This window comes from Bombina bombina, chromosome 6, assembly GCF_027579735.1.
Source record: "Bombina bombina isolate aBomBom1 chromosome 6, aBomBom1.pri, whole genome shotgun sequence".
In the NCBI taxonomy this organism is placed as follows: Eukaryota; Metazoa; Chordata; class Amphibia; order Anura; family Bombinatoridae; genus Bombina; species Bombina bombina.
Window position 1 is genome coordinate 1,023,237,114 of NC_069504.1, and position 20,665 is coordinate 1,023,257,778.

Below are 20,665 nucleotides of genomic sequence, written 5' to 3' on the forward strand. Positions count from 1 at the left end.
ATATCATTCCACTGTGAGTCACGGGCCCATTTTTTAAATTCTATAACATAATCTTCAACGGGTCTTTTCCCTTGTTTGACTGCCCTTAGAGCAGTTTCTGCTGTGAATTGACTATCCATATCCTGGTATAATGATGACATTGCTGAGAAAAATTGTTGCAAAGAATTTAGGATTGGCTCTTGGTTTTCAATAAAGGCGTTAGCCCAGGTTCTGGCATCCCCACGTAGGTATGATATGACTGTACAAACTTTAATGTGCTCAGAATGGTAAGTTTTTGGTTTCATCATAAACAATAGAGTACATGCAATTTTAAAATCTTTAAATTGGGATCTGTCCCCAGAGAATGTATCTGGGGGGCTAATTGAGGGTTCAGGGGCCTCTGGGATGTTGTGAGTAGAGGTTAATGTAGTAAGAGTTGCTTTTAAATGTTGAAACTCATGTTGTAGGCCCTGCAGGCCCTGGGTAAGTATGTCAACTGTGTGAGTCAAATTCAGAATGTGTGTGTTCATTTCAGCAGGTTCCATGTTGCTTAAATGTAAATTAAGAAAACACAATCCAAAAGTTTTTTTTTTTTTTTTTTAGTTTTTTTATTTTAGGCTTAGGTATTCTGTCATATCAGAGTTTGTTAGCAGTTGTTGTTAGAGTGGAATCATTGACAAGAGGCCACACCATAGGAAACTGCAATTTGATTTAACTATCAGTAGCAGTCAGAGTCTGAGAGAACAGACAAGACTGCTAGCAATAGTTGGTTAATTAAGGGTTAGCTGGCTAGCAGCTGATACTAATGTTGTGGGTAGATGTGAAATATTATCTGAACACAGGGGCTGCCATGAGATTAATGGAAAAATAAACAAACAATCTCTGTTTTAGATTAGTAGTTCATCAATAACAGTTAGAGACAAAGTTTGTTAATTGCAGTCCATTTACGCAACAGGTTATAACAAGTTGATGATTAGTGTGTGTGCTGTTAGCAAAAAGAACTAGTAAGATTTGTTGTATTACATATTATAGCAAGCACAGACTTTGTGAGAGTTAATGAGCAGCACACATAAGCATAGATTGTAAGGGAAACAACTTATCTTATGGAAGGAATTCAGTCCTGTATAGGAGATCATAAGAGCAGTGATTGCCAGCAGTAATTCAGTAGTTAAGGTTAAAGGCTTTTCCAGACAGCAGGAGAGGAACAATGCAGCTTCAGTGTGGAGTGTCCTGCTGTTATAGAGAAACTGAAAGTGAATCCAGAAGCAGTGAAAAAGGCTGCAGCTCCTTTAAGTTAGCAGCTGATACAGACTGAGGAGCAACAGCAGTCTGTAGTTGATTGGCTTCAGTAAGTTGCACATGAAGGAAACTCTCTGCAATTGAAGATACCTAAGCAGAGTGTTAGAGGAAGTGCTGGCTTAAATAGGCTGAAGGAGGAGGGCCATACTTAAAGGGGCAGTAAGTTAGAGCATTACACCAAAGAGCTGTCGAAGGACACCAGAAACAAAATTGTAGACCTGCACCAGGCTGGGAAGACTGAAACTGCAATAGGCAAGCAGCTTGGTGTGAAGAAATCAACTGTGGGAGCAATAATTAGAAAATGGAAGACATACAAGACCACTGATAATCTCCCTCGATCTGGGGCTCCACGCAAGATCTCACCCCGTGCGGTCAAAATGATCACAAGAACGGTGAGCAATCATCCCAGAACCACACGGGGGGACCTAGTGAATGACCTGGAAAGAGCTGGGACCAACGTAACAAAGGCTACCATCAGTAACATACTATGCCGCCAGGGATTCAGATCCTGCAGTGCCAGACAAGTCCCCCTGCTTAAGCTAGTGCATGTCTGGGCCCATCTGAAGTATGCTAGAGAGCATTTGGATGATCCAGAAGCATATTGGGAGAATGTCATATGGTCAGATGAAACCAAAGTAGAACTGTTTGGTAGAAACGCAACTCGTCGTGTTTGGAGGAGAGAGATTGCTGAGTTGCAACCAAAGAACACCATACTTACTGTGAAGCATGGGGGTGGCAACATCATGCTTTGGGGCTGTTTCTCTGCAAAGGGAACAGGACAACTGATCCGTGTACATGAAAGAATGAATGGGGCCATGCATCGTGAGATTTTGAGTGCAAACCTCCTTCCATCAGCAAGGGCATTGAAGATGAAACGTGGCTGGGTCTTTCAGCATGACAATGATCCCAAACACACCGCCCAGGCAACAAAGGAGTGGCTTCGTAAGAAGCATTTCAAGGTCCTGGAGTGGCCTAGCCAGTCTCCAGATCTCAACCCCATAGAAAACCTTTGGAGGGCGTTGAAAGTCTGTGTTGCCCAGCGAGAGCCCCAAAACATCACTGCTCTAGTGGAGATATGCATGCAGGAATGGGCCAACATACCAGCAACAGTGTGTGACAACCTTGTGAAGATTTACAGAAAACATTTGACCTCTGTCATTGCCAACAAAGGATATATAACAAAGTATTAAGATAAACTTTTGATATTGACCAAATACGTATTTTCCACCATAATTTGCAAATAAATTCTTTCCAAATCAGACAATGTGATTGTCTGGATTTGTTTCCACATTTTGTCTCTCATAGTTGAGGTATACCTATGATGAAAATTACAGGCCTCTCTCATATTCTTAAGAGGGAGAACTTGCACAATTGGTGGGTGACTAAATACTTTTTTGCCCCACTATATGGTTATCTTTGAATTGTTTGTTCACGGCTGAAAAAAAGTGTTTGGATATTGTGAAAATGGCTTCAGCAAAGTGAGTATGGACGTGAGTCGAGAATAACAGAGGATTCATCATTGGAGGTTGAAAATGGTTTATGAACAGAAAAATTATGTGCTGTTTCCAGTGTTAGTGCCAGCAAGGTATATTCATTTTTAAGTCATTTTCTGCCCAAAGTTGCCATGAATGGACTTCCATGCATGAACTTTCCAGCCATCAGTTGAGTAAAGCAGAAAATAAAATGCACATTATTGCCTTTTTTAACTTTTTCTTTCACAATGTACAAGTTAAAAAAAGTAAATCTGAAACTAGACATTTTTGGTATACATACAAAGAAACTAATCTTTATAACTAATCTTGGCGTATTTAGGTTCTGTGCTGCCCTAGGCACCCAGTTTTAGGCCTTTTTTAGCCATAAAAGTTTTGGTCATGGTGTAACATGACATTTAGTAGATATAACTCACAGTCCAGCACCAGGGTGGAAGGTGCACATACACCAGGGACACTGTCAATATCCCCCCAATCCACAGGAAAAATCCACTGGTGACAGCACTCTGTTAAAGTTCTCCTTTATTCAAGCAGCATATATCTAAGACAGAATGAGAAACAGCAGCAACGCTTAGGGGTCTTTCCCTTATTCATGCTCATGATTTTTCCTGTAACATGACATTTATTTTATTTTTCATGTAATTTCCAAAGTAAATTAGAAGAGAGGAGGAAAGACAAAGGAGTAGGGGATGGAGAGAATGAGGGAGAGATGGCAGATGAGGTAGAGGCATGGTAGGGAGGCTAAGTAAGGTTGGATAATTGCAGAAGGAGGTTATGACTGTGTGTATAGACAATAAATGCAACTGCAAAATTTGAAGTGCAAGAAAAACAATATACAGTATTAACAGTTTATGGAGAGTAAACCATGTCCCAATGTGAAGTCAGTATACATCTCTTATGGGTCAAATGTATCAGGAGTTTCCAGGCATCTGATACATGGCCAGCACTTTCTTTTTGATGCCTCTTCTTCCCTGGCCAGGCTGTCCTACACTCCATCCAAAATGACCGCAGGGCATGACTACACGATCCCAACAATACCCTCTGTGTCTGCTGTTCATAAGCTGGAGCCAGTTTCCTCAAGTCTAAAGTTCCTGCTTGGTCACTCCTCTACCAATAACATAAGTGCATAGGGAATGAACGTTCTGGACTGTCACTGTGAAAATAAAACTGTGCAGTACTAATATGGTGCTCTGGGCCCTCCAGGCCCCTGATGCAAGTGACTCCTTTCACCCCCTTCAGCAAGTCAAAAAGTGCCGCCCCACCTCTTCCCCAAATCTGCCACCCTAGGCACGGGCCTTGTTGGTGTAGGCCATAATACTTCCCTGAGTGCAGGTGATCAGTGGTTTGGTCTAACGTAGAGTCGGGTTAGCGTGCAAGTGATAAGTGTTAGGTTTTTTTATTCAGCATGCTCCATTGAAGTCTATGGGGAGAAGTTAACGTATTCGCGATATCCGAAGTCCTGAAGTTAGTATGCATCGGGTTTTGCTTGCGCACAAACATTTTACTTTCAACTTGTAATATGCATGCTAACCCACGTGCATTACAAGCTTACTTCCAGTGGTGTATGTGCACGATCAAAATCGCTAAATAGTGCGTCACTTGTAATCTGGCTCAATATGAGCAGTGAGGAAATGTTTGTACTTTTCAGGTACTTCTGCATTTCAAAAAATGTGACCATGCATGAATATAACTCAGGGTTCCTCTAGTACATAACATAATAAGTAGATTTACTTGTTACCCTTATATAAAAAACTGGAAACATATCTAAACAGATTTCAAGTTTTTCTGTTTTTCTGCACTCACATAGTTAAGGATTAAGAAGCACTGCTTTAGTTAAAATTACCTTCTGTATGTTACAGAAAATAAATAGATGCTATGCTATAAACATTCCGTGATATCTTGAAGTGTTTATCCCACAATGAAAATCAGATGTGATGTTTGCAATATGCTAAAATATTTTATTGACAATAACAGCAAACAACACAGCTCCAAAAATATGCAATTTAAGAACAGGATACCAGGATAATTAACTTCTAAATACTGTAATTAGAAAACTGCAGACATAAAACTATACTGCAAATATCCATCTCCATTTCTGATATATAGTAAGCTGTAGACACAAATAATTCCCATTTGTTTTACTGACACAAATACTAAACAGCACACCTTTAGGCTGGTTTTATTTATTGACACATTTGCTGGCAATAAAAAACGTCTCTTAGCTGCCTAGGTTTTCTATGAGGAGTCTGCTAACTTGCAATTGGTAAAAGGAAGTTTAGAGATAAGTCAAATTAACAAACTCTACATATAGGGGAATATTTATCAAGCTCCGTATTGATGTGCGGCGGCATGATCTGCTATATCGGATCATGTCCGCTCGCACCATCATAAATAGGCCCCATAGTGCTTTTTTAATAGAAATGTGTCTTTGTTCAAGCAAGTAAAGGGCATATCACAAGTTTTTCAGTGGGGCTTTTAACACTATTTTCACAAACCTTCATTGAAGTTATGATGCTAAATCAAAAATATTACATGGTAACAAATTAATTGAATGATGACAGCTTCCTAAATTTGTTCCCATACTTTATATGATGACCTTTTCACATATTTGGGTTTTACTAGAAGTGCTTGGTCTGTTGAAAGGAAACGATGACTTATGTAAGGAACTTAAACATGTGTTAAATAAATGTATACAAAAGACTAAAACTAGCCTAAGCACAGTGGTTTAAAATGATTATATAGTGAAATATTAACAGAAATTTTAATTTTTTCTTGGATGGGTGGAGTAGATTTAGGGTGCCAATTAGCTGATTATGTAGTTTCTCAGTCTTTGTGGTGTAGGCTTGCTCCTGCTTAATACTTTTTGAAATTGTCAGAAGGGGCAAAAAATTTCCACAACCTCTTGTTAAAGGGACACTAAACCTAATTTTTTTCTTTCGTGATTCAGATAGAGCATGCAATTTTAAGCAACTTTCTATATTACTCCTATTATCAAATTTTCTTCATTCTCTTTGTATCTTTATTTGAAATGCAAGAATGTAAGTTTAGATGCCGGCCCATTTTTGAACAACCTGGGTTGTTCTTGCTGATTGGTGGATAAATTCATCCACCAATGAATAAGTGCTTTCCAGGGTCCTGAACCAAACAAATAGCTTAGATGCCTTCTTTTTCAAATAAACCTAGCAAGAGAACAAATAAATATTGATATTAGGAGTAAATTAGAAAGTTGCTTAAAATTGCATGCTCTATCTGAATCATGAAAGAAAAAAATTGGGTTCAGTGTCCCTTTAATGCCCTGTTATTAGTTACCAGATTTACCCATGGTTTGTCTTGTTTATTTTACACAACATGTCTATAATATGGATACAATTTCCTCTTGTGGCTAATGTCCTATAAAGTATTTTTGCTTGCTGTTCATGGGATCCCATTGACTTGTAATTCTACTGATTAGGTCCAACCTTAATATGAAAGGATGGGTGAATGAATGGATAGAGACATAAAGAAAGAGATAGATAGTTTTTGAGGATTGACTAGTGGTAAATGTATATTTCTTATTTCCAAACTAGATTATTTCCTTCAGGGAAAAACTGATTGCTTAGATAATATATTTTTCCTCTTCGTTCTGTAATATCACACATATTTAGGGTACTATTTTGCATACATTAGTCAAATACATTTTTTTTTAAGCCAGAGAATTGTAACCCAGTCTTGTTCTGGTTTTAAGCCTTTGATGCATGAAAAAAATTGCTTAAAGGTACAGTCAACACAATTGTTTTTATTGTTTAAAAAGATAATAGTAGTAAAGGTATTGCCTTCACTACCCATTCCCCAGCTTTGCACAACCAACATGGCTATATTATTTTTTTTACTTTTTTTTACTTTTTTTTTTACTTTTCATCCAGTATATATAGGCCTAGAGATCAATAGTCTTCCAAAAAGCCATAGAAATATAACAAAAATAAATAATAAGCAGTGCAACAATAGTTGAGCCTCAAACCCCCAAAACCTCCCCCTAATTGCAAAAAAAATGAAAAAACAAACAAACATGGCTATATTAATATACTTTATAACGTTTAAACCTCTAAAATTGATGTCTGTTTCTAAGCCACTAAAGACAGTCCCCTGATCACATGCTTTTTTATTTATTTTTTCAAAACAGGGGAGTGCTAGTTCATTTGAGCCATATAGCTAACATTGTGCTCACGCCCATGGGTTGTGCACAACACAGCACTAATTGGCTTAAATGCAAGTCAATAGATAATAAATAAAAAGTCATATGATCAGGGGGCCGTCAGAAGATGCTTAGATACAAGGTAATCACAGAGGTAAAAAGTGTATTAATATAACCATGTTTTCTGGGCAAAACTGGGGAATGGGTAATAAAGGGATTATCTATCTTTTTAAACAATAAAAAAATGTTGAGTTGACTGTCCCTTTATTGGCTGTGGGAACTGAGGAAAAAAGGGAAACAATACTATGATCTGACTAAAGGAAGAAAGAATTCATAAGACAAAAATTCAATTAATTATATTATATTTCAGTTACATTGCAAACATATTATGAATTAAATATATCATATATGCAAAGTTAACATATATAAAATGGTTCTTGTAACAAATATTTTCTATACACAGTGTGATTGTTTTTCATGTTTGCCAAGAACAATAGCAGGGAGGAAATATGGAGTAATTCCTTCCTCTTCCTTTTTCTGGCGTGCTGTAAATATTTTCATCCTGCTAACACACTGCATTACCAAGCTAGCATATTATTGCACATTTTTGTAGAATGTTCATGGAATACTGTAATGTATCAGCGTGATTCATGATTTTGTCAAAATGCATTTAATTCCTAGATTTTCATAACAGCCCAATTACCAAAAACTCACTGTGATGTGGAGAAATCAAGCAAAACATTTTTATTTATTTATTTATTTTGTGAACATTGTATTGTAATATATGTGTTACTCCTACACACACATATCCCAATTTAACAAGATAAATAGCTCTCGGCACTGTATTGCAAATAAATACTATATAAACCTGTCACTTTTTAGCACAATATGCAGAGTTTTGCAAACCACTTGAAATGCCTGTTGAGTATATTTGTCTTCATTGATTGTGGACAATAAGATCTAGCTGTAAATGCGTATATGCAAAGCTCAAAGCAATCACTGAGTAGCATGTAGCCAGGTCAGACAATTTATGAACACACGTTTTCTTCTTGCCTCTTAATTTATAGGTTTATGTAGATGTTTAAAGGGACATTAAACCCAATTTTTTTCTTTCATGATTCAGAAAGAGCACGACATTTTGAACAACTTTCCAATTTACTTCTATTATCTGATATGTTTCATTCTCTTGGTATTCTTTGTTGGCGTCCAGGGTGTTCCAAAAAAATAAAAAGCCTCAAACAATATAATATCAGCAGGAGAGAGTGGCTTGTTGTTCACATAAACTGCACATTTAAAAAAATTCCCCATCTTATGCCCCCCTTGGTGCCAATGCTTGTTACATAGTTAAGTGGGCTGTCATTGGTGAGACCTAGGTACATCCTGCCAGTGATTGCTTAGATCAGTGCAGCCAATCATGTGCATCTGTCATGTGAGTGGCCATATGATTTTAAAATTAGTTAACTTGCTCAAGACTTTTTAACAGGTTCATCTAGACTGTTTTGAAATTGAAAAACCAGGAAACTTTTCTAATCCAGGCCCCCATCACAATCTATCTGAATGACCGTGCAATGTACCCATTAAAAGGGTTTCCAAATTTGATGCAATGTTAAGATATTCGATGAACCTGCAATAAACAATGTATTATTAGTGTTTAACTGCATTCATGGTACAGCCCCCCCCCCCCTTTATTTTGCATGGTGATAATTTTATTACAATTCAATGTTTGGATGAGAAAGAAAGAAAGAAAGAAAGAAAGAAAGAAAGAAAGAAAGAAAGAAAGAAAGAAAGAAAGAAAGAAAGAAAGAAAGAAAGAAAGAAAGAAAGAAAGAAAGAAAGAAAGAAAGAAAGAAAGAAAGAAAGAAAGAAAGAAAGAAAGAAAGAAAGAAAGAAAGAAAGAAAGAAGAATTAAAGCCTGTTAGTGATAATATCACAAGTGAGCTGAAAAGAAATACGCAAACAATTATATTATTTCAAACTCAGATGGATTTTGAAACTGTATTTCACAATAGCTGTTAATGCACTAGGTGAAAGTGTGTTTTAACAGGGTGAAAATGGTTAATAAATACCCTGTTGGTATTTGTTAAATAATTTCTTATAAAAATGATACAGTGTAATGTAACTTTTAAATATTCAAATCTAACACTGCAGCACTTTGTTTGAATATAGATTCCCATAGACTTACGCTAAACTTTATCAGACTCAATATTCAGAAGCCAATATTTAAATGTTCAGATGCTATGTCCAAAAAAAGGCATGAAAAATGCACATAAACTGAACATGGAGCAGACATAAGGGACCCTGGGGCTAATAAGTCATTGGGGGGAAATAAATGTTAGAAGGATTAGAATTTAATATCTGAAAATCCTCATAACCTTTTACAATTAAACAAGTAGCTTGTCTGGCTGGACCTAGTGCTGATTGGGTTGCTACATTTCCACTTTTCCATTCATTTTTATGACATGTTCTATATTGGAGAATTTTTGCTGTTATTAGTAGAAGAGCTTCATATAATTTAAAGGGACACTCAAGTCAAAATTAAACTTTCATGATTCAGATAGAGCATACATTTTTAAACAACTTTCCAATTAACTTTGTATTAACAAAATGTGCACAGTATTTTTATATTTACACTTTTTGAGTCACAAGCTCCTACTGAGCATGTGCAAGAATTCACAGAATATAAATATATGCATTTGTGATTGGCTGATGGCTCTCACATAATACATGAGAAGTGGAAATAAACATAACTGAAATTTGTCAAAAAAATGTTACTACTCATATGAAGTTAAGACTAAGGCCCTGATATTCAAAGGATCAATAGACTGTCAACTGATTATGCTTATAATTAAAGCATTGACCCCTAAACTGTCATAGTCATAAACTAAAACTAACTGAAAAAGCTAAGGCCCTACACATAAATATTCAATATTTAAAATGATGCATTGTTATGTAAAATGCATATTGTTTATATATTTGCATATAATTAAAATGGAATTAATGTTGCTTGTTGTGTTTATTATTAGTAAATTACTGACAGTATAATTAAAATTTTAGTTCTACATAACTGCATGCCTGTTATATAAAACTATAATTTAATACTACTGACTGCATATTGAATTATTTTTCAGGAATATCTTAGGGAACTCCTTTACACTAACTTGGACAACCGCATTACCTAACTATAAACCTGGAAAAGTCTGCAAGGTCTGATGGAGCCTATTACAAATTGGCCTAAATAGTGCCCGTTCGCGGACTGCATGTAAATGGAAATCCCCACAGATCCCTACACTTCCAGAATGGCTCCAAAACACTACTGATCTACTCTCCATGGAGGAATATTCAAATTATAGAAGAGGGAAATTATCTACTTTCCAGGACATAACATTTTATTGGGATACCCTTGTGCGCTCCCCTCAAAATAGCTGACCTGATTAACCCCTTCTTTCCACCCAGCCTCTCTTTTTCCACTTATCTTTCTATATCATTTTTTTCTTTCTTTCAGGTCTCTATTGTCTCAGAGAGAGTTGTCTGCACGATGATGCACATATGCAATATTGTTTTTATAGTTTCATTATATCCTAAATTGATACTTATGGACTAATCTCTTTTCTACAAAAGCAATGGTTCTCCACAGCTGCATCCTAACAATGTTTTGCTCCAGAATCGACAATGTACTGTATGGCTGTTTATATCTGGGACTCAAGGTGTGGATTATACTTGATGTTGTTTTTCAGTACTTGATTTTTTTAGATACACTAAAAAACAACAGACTTGTTATTAATACAATGTCTTCCAGTTCAGAGTTCCAATATATCAATGTATCAAAGGGTCTTATATTGAAACGTAATAGCATGTACTGTAAACACAATCTTAAAGTTATACCACCTTAGAATCAGTTGAAATAAGTTTTAAAGTCTAACACAGTTCCGATAAGGGAAAGGATAAAGGTTACCTCCAAATCACTTGATCCTCTTATATGCAGTCTCTGCACGTTCGTTCATACCTGGGCTCCTGTGCCACTTATAGATTACAAATGTAAGTTTGTCAGCATGGATTTTTCACAACCACGAAGTTCACCCCCACGCGACCGATGGCGTCTGACGTCACGGGTGACACTTGCAAATTTTTATCCCTTCTGAATTCGGTAGCCTTATTGGATTGTTAAGTTTAAGTAGAAAGTGCTGGTAAAACACCTTATTTATGGTAATTATAGAAGCTTCTCCTGCACTTAGTGCTCCGCACGCAGGAGGTATAAGTAAAAATTGCTGTTTTGATGTTAAAAAGTCAATTAACCCGGGTTAAAAAGTTCATCAAAGGAATAAAAACAATATTGTTGTGACACACAATAAGATTAGCCACTGCTTTCGATGCGTTTCGCCCTTTCCAGGGCTTTATCAAGATGTAATTAACCAGATAGATGAATAAATGTTTTTAACATATTTTGATTAAATGGATGCGTTATTGATATCATTAGCTGTTTAGCGCCCTTATTAACTTTAAATCATCTTAAGTATTCAATTAAAGATATTTTTTTTTAAATTAAAGAGATATGAAACCAATAAAATTATTTCATGATTCAGATAGAGCATGCAATTTTAAACAATTTTCTACTTTACTTTTATTATTCATTTTGCTTTGTTCTTTTGGTATCTTTTGTTGAAAAGCAGGGACGTATTCTTAGGAGCCAGCCCATTTCTGGAGCACTATATAGGACCAGTTTTACAAGAATGTTATCCATTTGCAAGAGCGCTAGATGGTAGCACTAGTGACTACCTAGGTATCCCTTCAAAACAGAATATTATGGGCAAATTTGATAATAGAAGTAAATTGGAAACATTTTTAAAATGGTATGCTGTGTCTGAATCACAAAATAAAATGTTTTTCGTTTCATATCCCTTTAAATCTTGCTAATATAATTCACATTATGCTGATTCCTGCGTGTAGCATCTTACAATCACCTATATTTTTGTTAGGGTTATAAGTATTTTGAGTGTTTTGAGAAAAAGCTTGCCACCTTTTAGTTTGTGAGAAAAAAACTATGAGATATGTATTGCTAAAATCTTTACAGAATTACATTGGGATTAGAGAGATAATTTCATAAACGCCCCATGGAACGCCCATGTTTAGTCCAATTTACGAAAAAAGTATATATAACCATGTTGGTTATGCAAAACTGGGGAATGGGTAATAAAGGTATTATCTATGTTTTTAAACAATAACAATTCTGGAGTAGACTGTCCCTTTAACAATACAATTTTTCCGCTTATTTTTTTGAGAATGGTTCAGTTATTCATTTTGTAAGGTGTTTAAAATATGAATTTTAATTGTGTACTTTTCATACAAAAATGCAGTATAAGCCCCTTAGCAAGATACCCTGTTTTGGCATTAGCTCATTCCACCAGGGAAATAGAAGTACTTGCAAGCATTCTTTAAAGGGACAGTGAAGTCCAAAAAATACTTTCATGATTTAAATAGGGCATGCAATTTTAAACAACTTCCCAATTTACTTTTATCACCAATTTTGCTTTGTTCCCTTGGTATTCTTAGTTGAAAGCTAAACCTATTAGGTTCATATGCTAATTTCTTAGACCTTGAAGACTGCCTCTAATCTGAATACATTTTGACCACTAGAGGGCATTAGTTCAGTTCACATGTTTCATATAGATAACATTGAGCTCATGCACGCAAAGTGACCTAGGAGTGAGCACTGATTGGCTAAACTGCATGTCTGTCAAAAGAACTGAAATAAGGGGGCAGTCAGCAGAGGCTTAGATACAAGATAATTACCGAGGAAAAACATGTATTATTATAACTGTGTTGGATATGCAAAACTGGGGAATGGGTAATAAAGGGATTATCTTTCTTTTAAAACAACAAAAATTCTGGTGTTGACTGTCCCTTTAATAATCTCCCCAGCCCAGAGAGATTTTGATAATCAGACCCCAAATGTTTAGAGAAAAGATAAAATAACAATGTATATATTCACAGTATTTTCATTTTTATCTAATTTTATTAAAGTAACGTTTATGGAGACATATAAAAAAATGATGCATTTGACACAAATTTTGAAGGTACAGAAATTGTGTCATAGCACTAAAAATGCTGATAAACCCTGCTCTAAGGTCAATGGAGGCAACAAGTCTCACATTCTTTCACTTACCGACATGTTTAATGCATTAATTAATGTCTTATTTAATGTCTTGTTAGCTCCCAACAACCAGCATGTATTTGCTTGTCCCAAATTAACAGATGTTCCTAATGTTACATTCCACAAGCATTTAGTTTATTTTTTTCTGCAGAATCTGATGTTATTTCATTTTTTTTTCTTCAATTTCATAGTTCAATGTTTATTTACTGCAATGTAAAAAATGTATTCTAAGGGGTTGTATTGAAGTGGTATAATCATGTATATCTGAGCAAACAAATCAACCAACCATATGTTTAAAAACTCTAAATGTGAAAGTTTACCGAGCACTTAAACGCTCAGCTGTCAGAGCGGGCTGCAAAACACTTCAGCTTTGTAATCTACTTCCCCATTGTCATACATTTTGAATGCAATAAATCTGGCAAAAAAAACTCCAGAGCAGGCAAAAGATTTTACAAGCGTTTCAATCGTACTATTAGTTTATATATTCATTTATTTGTGTTAGAAAGAGTGGCACAATTCCTTTCTCACACTGTATAACTTTTTATTATTTTTCATCAAGTGGCTATATTGACACTTAAAGGGCCACCACATTCAAAAAATGTCTAATTAGAAATTAAAGCTAAGTGCCTATTGGATTCCACAGTATGCCTCTCATAATGCACAACTGTTGGTTTTAGGATTGTTTAGTGTTTTTTCCATTGATTCTTCCATTTTATTCTATTGTAACCAAACCCCACTTGTATAAATCAATACGTGCGTAATGTCTGCTTAGCACAGTTTCTGCGTCTGAATTGTGGTCTGCACATTACTTTTGCTTTTGGCACTGAATGTAAAGCAATATTAGGCTAAATAGAAGCTAACAGAAAGACTTTCTTAGAAGAATTACTTTTAAAAGTGAACTTAGATCTGAGAAATATATAAAGGGTTAGATTTATCAAGCGTCGGCGGACAGGGGTGCACAAGAGCGCTATTTTGCACTGTTGTGCAATGCCGCCCCCTGCCCAAGCACATTCAATCACGCGTGGGCAGGAGCTGTCAACCTCCCTGGTCGGACGGGGGAGATTGAAATTCTCCACTTAAGAGGGGGAGAAGAGTTAGGGAAGCAGCGGCCTGATTACCGCTGCTTGATAAATACTGACTGCAGGTTCTCTTGCGAAGCCTTTGATAAATCAAGCCCATAGTATTAGTGCATATCATGGGGAGTATAGGAAATACCACAGCTTCCGTGTTATATGTGTCTAAACCAATGCGGTCATGTGGTACCAGGTTTTAAAGGTAAAAATGTTTATCTTCCTTTATAGATAAAAATATTGGTGTGCATATTCCATAACATTAGATGTAATTCAAAAAGGCAAAGTACACTGTACCTTTACTTAAAAGAGGAGTTACTTCCTATTCAAAAGAAGCATATAGTTGGCCAAGAGAGACAGATTCAACTCCCTACCCTTCAAGTTACTAGTAAGTTGTGTAAGGGCCAAGATATGGGCTCTTAAAAGAGCCCCCCACACGTTATGACTAACAACGAGGAAGTGTCTATGCCCCTAGGCAGTGCCTCCTTCTTTGTGATGTGTCAGACAGTTTGGGGGATTCCACAAGTAATCGAGATACCCCCTAAACTGAGAGCACGCCAACAACCTCCCCCCCCCATGCAGGAGGACAACATGTTGTCTTCCCATTTAAAAGGTGAAGGAATGTAGAGGAAGACAATCTACCTTTTCATTGTATTGGTTAAAATTAGTGATGTCGCAAACCTAAAAATTTGGGTTCGTGAACGGCGAACGCGAACTTCTGCAAAAGTTTGCGAACGGGCGAACCGGGCGAACCGCCATAGACTTCAATAGGCAGGCGAATTTTAAAACCAGCAGGGACTCTTTCTGAACCCAATAGTGATGGAAAAGTTGTTTCAAGGGGACTAACACCTGGACTGTCGCATGCCGGAGGGGATCCATGGTAAAACTCCCATGGAAAATTACATAGTTGATGCAGAGTCTGGTTTTAATCCATAAAGGGCATAAATCACCTAACATTCCTAAATTGTTTGGAATAACGTGCTTTAAAACATCAGGTATGATGTTGTATCGATCAGGTAGTGTAAGGGTTACGCCCGCTTCACAGTGCGCAGTGTAGGTGATATACCTGCCCTGACCATGCTTTGCAGACCAGGTATCAGTGGTCAGATGGACCCTTGCCCCAACACTGTGTGCCAGACATGCCATTATAGCAGACTTATATGGCTTTGCCGTTGCTTTTTGGTAATTAGAAGGCTGCTAAATGCCACTGCGCACCACATGTGTTTATGCCCAGCAGTGAAGGGGTTAATTAGGGAGCATGTAGGCAGCTTGTAGAGTTAATTTTAGCTTAAGTGTAGTGTAGTTGACAACCCAAAGTATTGATCTAGGCCCATTTTGGTATATTTCATGCCACCATTTCACCGCCAAATGCGATCAAATAAAAAAAAATTGTTCACTTTTTCACAAACTTTAGGTTTCTCGCAGAAATTATTTACAAACAACTTATGCAATTATGGCATAAATGGTTGTAAATGCTTCTCTGGGATCCCCTTTGTTCAGAAATAGCAGACTTTATGGCTTTGGCGTTGCTTTTTGGTAATTAGAAGGCTGCTAAATGCCACTGCGCACCACATATGTTTTATGCCCAGCAGTGAAGGGGTTAATTTAGGAGCATGTAGGCAGCTTGTAGTGTTAATTTTAGCTTAAGTGTAGTGTAGTAGACAACCCAAAGTATTGATCTAGGCCCATTTTGGTATATTTAATGCCACCATTTCACCGCCAAATGCGATCAAATTTAAAAAAACTTAAATTTTTTCGCAATTTTAGGTTTCTCACTGAAATTATTTACAAACAGCTTGTGCAATTATGGCACAAATGGTTGTAAATGCTTCTCTGGGATCCCCTTTGTTCAGAAATAGCAGACATATATGACTTTGGCGTTGCTTTCTGGTAATTAGAAGGCCGCTAAATACTGCTGCGCATCACACGTGTATTATGGCTAGCAGTGAAGGGGTTAATTAAGTAGTTTGTAGGGAGCTTGCAGGGTTAATTTTAGCTTTAGTGTAGAGATCAGCCTCCCACCTGACACATCAGACCCCCTGATCCCTCCCAAACAACTCCCTTCCCTCCCCCACCCCACAATTGTCCCGCCATCTTAAGTACTGGCAGAAAGTCTGCCAGTACTAAAATAAAAGGTTTTTAAAAAAATATATATTTTTTTAGCATATTTACATATGCTGTGGTGCAGCATCCCCCCTTAGCCCCCAACCTCCCTGATCCCCCCCAAAACAGCTCTCTAACACTCCCCATCTGCCTTATTGGCGGCCATATTGGGTACTGGCAGCTGTCTGCTATTATTTCACAGTCAAAAAAGTGTCGTTTTTTTTAAATGTACACTACTGTTACACCAGATATGAGTGGTGGCACTGGGCAAGTGGGCACAGTATACGCTGTGAGCCTGACACAAACGCTGGCAGGCAGGCAACTGCAATTAGATTACACAGGGGGAAAAAAAGCAGACTGATGTTCTAGCCCTAAAAAGGGCTTTTTGGGGTGCTGTCCTTACAGCAGAGATCAGATGAGTCCTTCAGGACTGTAGTGGACAATGAATACACTAGCCTAGCTATCGATTTCCCTATTAAATCAGCAGCAGCTGCACAGTCCCTCCTCTCACTAAGAATGCAGCTTCCAAATGAATCTAAAATGGATGCTGTCCAGGAGGTGGGAGGGTCTGGGAGGGAGGGTCTGCTGCTGATTGGCTGTAATGTGTCTTCTGACTGTGAGGTACAGGGTCAAAGTTTACTCAATGATGACGAATAGGGGGCGAACGCGAACATGCTATGTTTGCCAGGAACTATTCGCTGGCGAACTATTCCCGACATCACTAGTTAAAATATCATGTTTCTCTTTGCAGTAAGCTGGCTCATTGGTACAAGAGATAAACATTAGATATAAAGAAGAGATTTTCTTTTTTCCAAGAGTGGTTTTATTCCATTCTAGGTTGCAAGAACAATGAGTTATAGGCTATTTTGTTTTTACAAATGCCAATCAATAAGACTCCAGATATGTAAAAGCTGGAGGGGTTGTCCTCTGCCTGTTACGTCCACCCCTTCCACAAGGATGCCAGAACATAAATTGAATAAAACACATTAATAACAAAAAATAATTACAATTTTAAAAATAAATGTGTCTTATCATTAAATAAATGTTTAAAAGGATGTCATCATATTCTTAAACTGTGCTAAAATGGGAAAGAGACAATGGAAACTATGTTTTCACATAAAAGTGATTTTAATACATTTTGATTCTTGGTTCAGAATAAATGATGACAGAACAATTTGTGGTTGATGAGAAATTCTGACACTACCTTCAGCCAGAGCTGATGCGTTGCATGGAAGGAACACTTTTATCTTGATGAATGGGAAAAGTTGTTAATTAACTGTAAAAGCCTAGAGTTCTCCTACGCTTCTTGAAATGACAGTGACAAAAATTAATTAATAGTAAATGAAAATGCATCCAAGGACTCAATAAATAAGTGTCAAATACGTACAATAGAAAAGCAAATTCACATGATGGATCAAATGGCTTCAAAAGGGAACTTGGTAAGTTTACCATTTCAATCAGGGTAAGGTTTTCCTTGGATAACATAGACAACTGCCTATGTTATGCACAGCATCAGATCCAGAGGTATAATCTAGTTCAGTAAAGGTTAACACCTCACATACAATCTCAATCAAAGTTTCCAAGCTGAAGAATTGTCCAAGAACAGGCAAAAATCCCAACAAGACAATGCCATAGAATGTCCATAATAAATAAATATCCTTGACCATTGAAAAAACATGCAATGCTACCATAGTAAAGAGTAAAAAAAAACAGTGTTGCTTAGCAACCTATATTGCTTAGTTATTGCAGCTTTACCTGGTAAGTTATTTTCTTATTAACCTATTACCTTATATTAAAGGGACAGTAAAGTCATAATTAGACATTCATGATTTAGACAGGCATACAGTTTTTTTTTTTTAACCATTTATTTATATCCAACAATGAGTACAAGTTCCATGAAAACAAGAAGCCATGATTTTAGAGTTCATAAACAATCAACAGACAAAAAAAGAGAAAGACAATGGGGAGAAAATAATGATTATTAACCAAAATTATATATTACCCATCATGTGCACAATTGATAAAACCTAAGCCATCTGCCTAATTTTTTATTACTCATTGTTGGAGTGTTTTATTTATAAGAATTGAGGAAAAAAGAAGAGGGAAAAGAAAAGAAAGAAGAAAAAAGAGAGGAAGAAGAGAAGAAAAAAAAAAAAAAAAGGAGTCCCGGGTCTCCCATTCCCTCCCCAGTTCACCACATACCCAACACCACTAATTCCGAATTCTTAAATGGAGAGATTAAGTAATCGATTTCTCTCTCAGGGAAAATCTTAAGAAATGGAGCCCACTTGTCAAAAAATTTCTTTACATCAGGTTCATTGTCTATGTTAGTGTTTTTCTGTTCTAAAACATATTGTTTCTTTAAATGATCCCTGATTTCAACAATGGTTGGCACCGACCTCATTTTCCATTTCTGGCAGAGCAGATATCTGGTAGCTAAGATAAATAGATTAACTAGTTTCTCATTAGGCTGTCGCCCTATTCCAGGTTTCAAACAGAATACAATCTGGAACAGGGAGAGAGATATTTGTTCAATTTTAAGTTTACTTTTAAGCCAGTATTCTAGCTTGCTCCAAACATTGCTCACTCTAGGACATTGCCAGAACATATGAACTATGTCAGCAGCAAAATAAGAACATTTGGGACATTTATTAAATTGATGATTACGGACTCTGAGGCCTCTTTCCGGGGTGAAGTATGCCCTATGCAAGAGTTTTAAATGAGCATCACGCCAATTAAGAGAGGATGTTGTTTTTGTTACTTTATTAATTGACAATTGAATAATTTCTGAGTCAATATTACTGTATGGGATTAAGGTATCCCAGGACCCGGCCAGTTTTTCCAATGTCGGGGTTGCTTTGGTAAGGTTCAATGAGTAGTAACATGGGGCAATAGACATGGAAGAATTTTTAGTTATCATTAACCAGGTTTCTAAACTACCCAAGGACCAATTCCATCCGATCTTGTGTACAAGCTCTGTAATATAGTGTCTTATCTGTAAATATGCGTAGAAATCTTTATTTGATAAATTGAATTCATGTCTCAACTCCTCAAAGGATTTAATGCATTTTCTCTCCTGATTGACAAAGTGAATAACCCTGTCCAGCCCCTTGCTATGCCATCTATTAAAGATAAGTGAATCCAATCCTGGTTGGAAATTCGGGTTTCTAGTTAGGGGAAGATGTTTTGACCCCATAGGGCTTATAGAGAGGGATTTAGATATTTTGGACCAGGCTTTAATCGGGTTTGAAATGGATTTAAGCTCCTTTATACTTCTGGGGAGATCTTTAGGGCTCGTGTGTGCAAGAGCTATTGGGGAATATGGGTCACATATATTAGATTCAAGGTCATTATTTAAGACATAGTTCTTAATGGAAAACCAATCTGCTATTATGCGGGCCAAAAAGCAAAGATTATAAAATCTTAAGTTCGGAAGTGCCAATCCTCCCAGCTCCCTTGGCACCATTAGTTTAGCAAGGGCTATTTTAGGCCTCTTCCCCTGCCATACAAACTGCCCAATTGATGAGTTCATTGAGCGAATGTCTCTCTCAAATAAAAAGGGACATTTTGTAAAATATAAAGCAGTTTTGGGAGCAGGGTCATTTTAACTAAGGCTGAGCGGCCGGATATTGAAAGTGGTAGATTTTGCCAGGCCTTAAGCCTTTCTTTGATAAAGCTTAACATTGGGGTTATGTTCATCTTATATAGATCTTTTAAATTAATTGGTATTTTGATTCCCAAGTATTTCAATGAATCTGTTACTACTCTAAAGGGTAGGTCTGTCTTACTAGTTTTATTTTTCCTGAGCCACATTAGTTCCGATTTTATCGCATTTACTTTGTATCCTGAGAATACCCCGAAGTGGTCAGTGATTTGCAATAGTTTTGGAATATTTTGCGCTGTGTTGGATATGTATATAAGTAGATCATCCGCATATAGTCCGACTTTCATTTCATGCCTCCTAATTTTTATGCCCTCCAGTGAGTTCCTAATTCTAATTGCTAGGGGTTCTATGGCTAGGTCAAAAAGGAGCGGGGAGAGAGGACAGCCCTGACGAGTGCCCCTTTTTAATGTAATTGGTGGGGAGATATCATCGTTAATAATCAATCTTGTGGAAGAGTGACTATAGAGGCTCTCCACAAATTTAGGGAAATTCCCTACAATCCCGAACCCTGCTAATGAGAGAATTAGATGTTTGTGAACTACCATGTCAAAAGCTTTTTCCGCATCAAGTGACAAGATGGCCAGGTCCGGGGAGTCCTCTCCCCCCGCCCCCTGTGGGATCACTCCCTGAATATATTCCATAGTCACCAGTAATTCCCTGATCTTTGCAGACGAGTTACGATTATTGAGAAAACCAGCTTGGTCCGGATGGATTACTATAGATAGAATAGCCTGGAGCCTA

The 20,665-nt window shown here is 37.0% G+C and overlaps 1 long non-coding RNA gene across 1 annotated transcript in view; it reads left to right on the plus strand.

Annotated features, from left to right (window-relative positions):
• Positions 1–13,532, plus strand: part of LOC128664075 (uncharacterized) — a 115,138-nt gene extending 101,606 nt beyond the window's left edge. The window contains exon 3 of the long non-coding RNA XR_008402919.1: positions 10,068–13,532. This is a non-coding gene — a long non-coding RNA (uncharacterized LOC128664075). The remainder of the gene's footprint in view (positions 1–10,067) is intronic.
• Positions 13,533–20,665: the final 7,133 nt, after the last annotated feature.